Source organism: Arachis hypogaea, chromosome 10 (genome assembly GCF_003086295.3).
Source record: "Arachis hypogaea cultivar Tifrunner chromosome 10, arahy.Tifrunner.gnm2.J5K5, whole genome shotgun sequence".
NCBI classification, from domain to species: domain Eukaryota; kingdom Viridiplantae; phylum Streptophyta; class Magnoliopsida; order Fabales; family Fabaceae; genus Arachis; species Arachis hypogaea.
In genome coordinates, this window is record NC_092045.1 from 73134562 (window position 1) to 73140237 (window position 5676).

A 5676-nucleotide genomic window follows, 5' to 3' on the forward strand; every position below is an offset into this window, starting at 1 on the left:
GATGAAACTCTGCCGAAATTTCTAAAAAATCTAAGTATAATTGAAGTTTATAGGTTACTTCAACTATTTTTTAGTAAACTACTAATCTTAAGTTTTTTCATTGATAGATTTGCGCCAAATCACAATGCATGTACACAAGAGTGAGCTAATGTCATCAAGCTGATGTACGACTACCCATGGCAGAGTTACAAGAAGATTCTTGCTGTGGCCAGAGAGTGATGGTTTTAAAAGTGGGCAGTAAAAACTCAATATATTCAAACTTTGATTTATATCCTCTATTTTATTTAATTATGTATTTAATTTCGATTAACTAGTGATAAATGTTCTTTGTGCATGAGAAACTTATATGGGATAAGACTCACGATACCATGATCAGGAAGATCTTTGACCATCGGATGGCTAGGCGGCTTCAGCAGATGATGGAGAACGTATGTGAGAGGCGCGACCAGATAAAGAAGGTATCGTATGTCTATTGAGAGACTGATGAGGGGTTCAGTCATCGCCGTCTCATGAACAGAGTTAATAGGGCGTCGGCCAGGTCATCGAAACATATCAGTGGATATGGTCAGCGACTTTGATAAAGACAAAAGCATGCTGGTATGTAACTTGTTTCATTCTGTTATTAAGTTCATTATGTCTTTGAACTTTAACTCTGAGACACTGATAAACCACAATTTTATGGTTTATTTTGTATTGAATTGAGTGGATTTTGTCAACTATTCTCACACTTATCCATATAAATTGCATGATTTTGTAAATCCTTCCTAATTTGTGCTTAAGAGTGAAAATATGCTTCATAGACATTAAAATTGTCAATTTTTAATCCTCTCTTATTACCATTCGATGCCGTGATGTGTTTGTTAAGTGATTTCAGAGTTTATAGGGCAGGAATGGCTTAGAGGATGGAAAGGGAGCATGCAAAAGTGGAAGGAGTACAAAGAATTAAAGATTTGAAAAGCTAGAGTCTCGACGCGTACGTGTGGCTGACGCGTCCACATGAATAGTAGCATTGTCCACTGATAGGCGAAATTGTGATCATCAATGTTGTACTCTTTGTTATTGTATGGAATATATTTCATTATAATGGCTCTTTGCTATGTGTGGACACAACTCCGTTCAACTAACCAGCAAGTGTACTGGGTCGTCCAAGTAATAAACCTTACGTGAGTAAGGGTTGATCCCACAGAGATTGTTGGTATGAAGCAAGCTATGGTCATCTTGTAAATCTCAATCAGGCGGATTTAAATAAATTATAGAATTTGGAAAATCAAATAATAGTAAAGAAACATAAAATAACGATAAAATTACTCATGTATTTCCATGGTGGGAATTTCAGATAAGTGTATGGAGATGTTGTGCTCCTTCTGAATCTCTGCTTTCCTACTTCTTCCTTCTTCCTTCTCATCACTCATTTCCATGGCAAGCTGTATGTAGGGCATCACCGTTGTCAATGGCTACATCCCATCCTCTCAGTGAAAAAGGTCCAAATGCTCTGTCACAGCACGGCTAATCATCTGTCGGTTCTCAATCAGGTTGGAGTAAAATCCCTTGATTCTTTTGCGTCTGTCACTAACGCCTAGCCTTCAGGAGTTTGAAGCTCGTCACAGTCATTCAATTCCGGAATCCTACTCGGAATACCACAGACAAGGTTAGACATTCTGGATTCCCATGAATGCCGCCATCAATTCTAGCTTATACCACGAAGATTCTGATTAAGTAATCCAAGAGATATGCGCCCGGTCTAGGGTAGAACGGAAGTGGTTGTCAATCACGCACGTTCATAGGTGAGAATGATGATGAGTGTCACGGATCATCACATTCATCAAGTTGAAGTGCAATGAATATCTTAGAATAGGAATAATTCGAATTGGATAGAAAATAATAGTAATTGCATTGAAGTTTGAGGTACAGCAGAGCTCCACACCCTTAATCTATGGTGTGTAGAAACTCTACCATTGAAAATACATAAGTGAAAGGTTCAGGCATGGCCGAATGGCCAGCCCCCCAAAACGTGATCAATAGTCTCCTCAGATGAAGAATAAAATAAAACTGAGACCAAAGATGTCTAATACAATAGTAAATTATCCTATTTATACTAGACTAGCTACTAGGGTTTACATGAGTAAGTAATTGATGCATAAATCCACTTCCGGGGCCCACTTGGTGTGTGTTTGGGCTGAGCTTGATCTATCCACGAGCTGAGGCTTCTTTTGGAGTTGAACGCCAAGTTGTAACGTGTTTTGGGCGTTCAACTCCGGGTCGTGACGTGTTTCTGGCGTTTTACTCCAGACAGCAACATGGAACTGGCGTTGAGCGCCAGTTTAGGTCGTCAATTTCCGAATAAAGTATGGACTATTATATATTGCCGGAAAGCTCTAGATGTATACTTTCCAATGCCATTGAGAGCGCGCCATTTGGAGTTCTGTAGCTCCAGAAAATCCATTTCAAGTGCAGGGAGGTCAGATTCCAACAACATCAGCAGTCCTTTGTCAGCCTCCTATCAGAGTTTTGCTCAAGTCCCTCAATTTCAGCCAGAAATTACCTGAAATCACAGAAAAAAACACAAACTCATAGTAAAGTCCAGAAATGTGAATTTAACATAAAAACTAATGAAAACATCCCTAAATGTAGCTTGAACTTACTAAAAACTACCTAAAAATAATGCCAAAAAGCGTATAAATTATCCGCTCATCACAACACCAAACTTAAATTGTTGCTTGTCCCCAAGCAACTGAAAATCAAATAGGATAAACAGAAGAGAATATACTATAAATTCCAAAATATCAATGAATATTAATTCTAATTAGATGAGCGGGACTTGTAACTTTTTGCTTCTGAACAGTTTTGGCATCTCACTTTTTTCTTTGAAGTTCAGAATGATTGGCTTCTCTAGGAACTTAGAATTTTGGATGGTGTTATTGATTCTCCTAGTTAAGTATGTTGATTCTTGAACACAGCTACTTATGAGTCTTGGCCGTGGCTCTAAGCAATTTGTTTTCCAGTATTACCACCGGATACATAAATGCCACAGACACATGACTGGGTGAACCTTTTCAGATTGTGACTCAGCTTTGCTAGAGTCCCCAGTTAGAGGTGTCTAGGGCTCTTAAGCACACTCTTTTGCTTTGGATCATGACTTTAACCACTCGGTCTCAAGCTTTTCACTTGGGCCTTCATGACACAAGCACATGGTTAGGGACAGCTTGGTTTAGCCGCTTAGGCTTGGATTTTATTTCCTTGGGCCCTCCTATCCATTGATGCTCAAAGCCTTGGATCCTTTTTACCCTTACCTTTTGGTTTTAAGGGCTAGTGGCTTTTTCTGCTTGCTTTCTCTTTTTTTTGAGAAAAGGACAAATAGGTCCCTGACCTTTTGCCCCGCAGACATTTTCGTCCCTGAGCATTTGAAAATACATTTAAATCTCCGACCTTCACAAATTTTGGACGGATAAGTCCCTCCGTCCAATTGCCTCCGTCAGACCCAACAGAAAAGTCTGACGTGGCTCCATTCTGATGACGTGGCATGACGGATTAACATGTGGACTGCTAACTAGAAGAGTACTTTTAAAAATTGGACAAATAAGTCCCTGTACCTAAAAAAAATTCAAAGACTGGAAACGAAGCATTTAGATTTAGAACATTGAAGAACACAGTGTGCAGATTCGTCGATCTTCCTTCGTCTATACTTCTCAACCATGAAACATATTAATCATCAAAGCCTGACATCACTCATAAGTCATAATGAAACAAATTAGGGACGAAAGTAAACAAGCAACCTGGCTGTTGAGTTGTGGTTGCATTTGAAAGAGATGAAGAAACAACAGGATCCCTATTTTGGATTGAAACAACATTCTCCAGGTTAAGGTTAGTATCCGGAATAACCGAGATTTGTGCCTCAGCCTGCATTTTTTTCACCCTGGTATATGCTCATTCTATGGTATTCAAATGCACCAAAGATACAAGATTTAGTTCCCTGTGATGAACAACAAAAACCAATTTTTCCCCTGAGAATAAAAAATATGCCTCAACTGCAACTCACTCGAATAACTTGTGGATCATAATTTTTTTTTAATTTAGGTACACAGCCAAAATTCACAATGTAGCTTACAGGCACAAAAAAAAATCACTTGCATCAGTCTTATTCCCATTGGCCTACTTCACCTTCTTGTAACCTAATTTCCCAATCAATGGCGCATACAGCTTTTCAAGGTCCACCCCTTTGCTGAAGAATCTATCAATTCACAAGTACCCTCCACCTCTCAAAACCCTATCCACATCAAACAGCAAGAACTCCATCATCGTCACTGGAATCCACCGGTTCACGGCACACCCACACCGCACAAGGTCGACCACTCCGTCGAACACCGGTAGCCGCTGCTGCAGCGGCACGTGAAGTGGCACAAGCCCCCTTAGCGCCACCGCCTCGCTGTATGGCACACCCATGCGCATAGTCGTCGTCACAACTGTCACGTTGCGGAGCTTCGTCGTGGCGGCGAATGACCCAGTGCCGCCACCGACATCGAAGCCCAGCCGGATGACTGACTTTGTGGACTTGGCGATCTGGAAGAGCTGCGAGATCGGGAGATCGAGGTCGGTCTTGTAGGTTGTGAACTTGGACGAATCAAAGGAAGGGTTGAAGCCTAGGTTAAGGTTTTGGCGGTGGAAACAATCGAAGGATTTGCAAGGGTAATGGTCCCAAATTACAGAGAAATCGGAGAGTGAAAAAGGGAAAGGGCTTGAGGGAGAGGGGATGAGGGTTTGTGCGGCACGTTTCGGGAGAAGTAGCTAGCGGCGGCGGGAGAGGGGGTGATTTTGGCGATTGGAGAGTTGAAGAGAGGTGATAGAGTGAGAGGATGTTGGTGGCCACAATTGCCATCAGAAGAACAAGGTTCAGTATCATTGAAGAATGTGAGGATTAGGGTAGCACATAAAACGACGTCGTTTTGAGTAACAGGGATTTATGTGTCCATTTTTCAAAAGCTTCATCCCACTAATGTGCCACGTGGGAAGCTGTGATGCCAAGTAAGCAGAGGGAAGAGCCACGTCAGCTTTTTCCGTTGGGTCTGACGGTGGCTTATGGACGGAGGGACTGATCCGTCCAACTTTTAAGAATTTCAGGGACTTAAAAGTATTTTCCAATGGTCAGGGACTAAAATGTCCGCGGGGTAAAAAGTCAGGGACTAATTTGTCCTTTTCTCTTTTTTTTCGCAAGCTTTTGTTTTTCACTGCTTTTTCTTGCTTCAAGAATCAATTTCATGATTTTTCAGATTATCAATAACATTTCTCTTTGTTCATCATTCTTTCAAGAGCTAACAGTTTTAACATTCATAAACAACAAGATCAAAAATATGCACTGTTTAAGCATTCATTTAGAAAACAAAAAGTATTGTCACCACATCAATACAATTAAACTAAATTCAAGGATAAATTCGGAATTCATGTACTTCTTTGTTCTTTTGAATTAAAAACATTTTTCATTTAAGAGAGGTGAAGGATTAATGGAATTATTCATAACTTTAAGACATAGTTACTAAACACTAATGATCATGAAGTAGAGACACAAAACATAGATAAACATATAATATAAAAATTGAACAGCAGAAAAGTAAGAACAAGGAATGAATCCACCTTAGTGTCGTCTTCTTCTTGAAGGACCAACAATGTCCTTAAGCTCTTCTA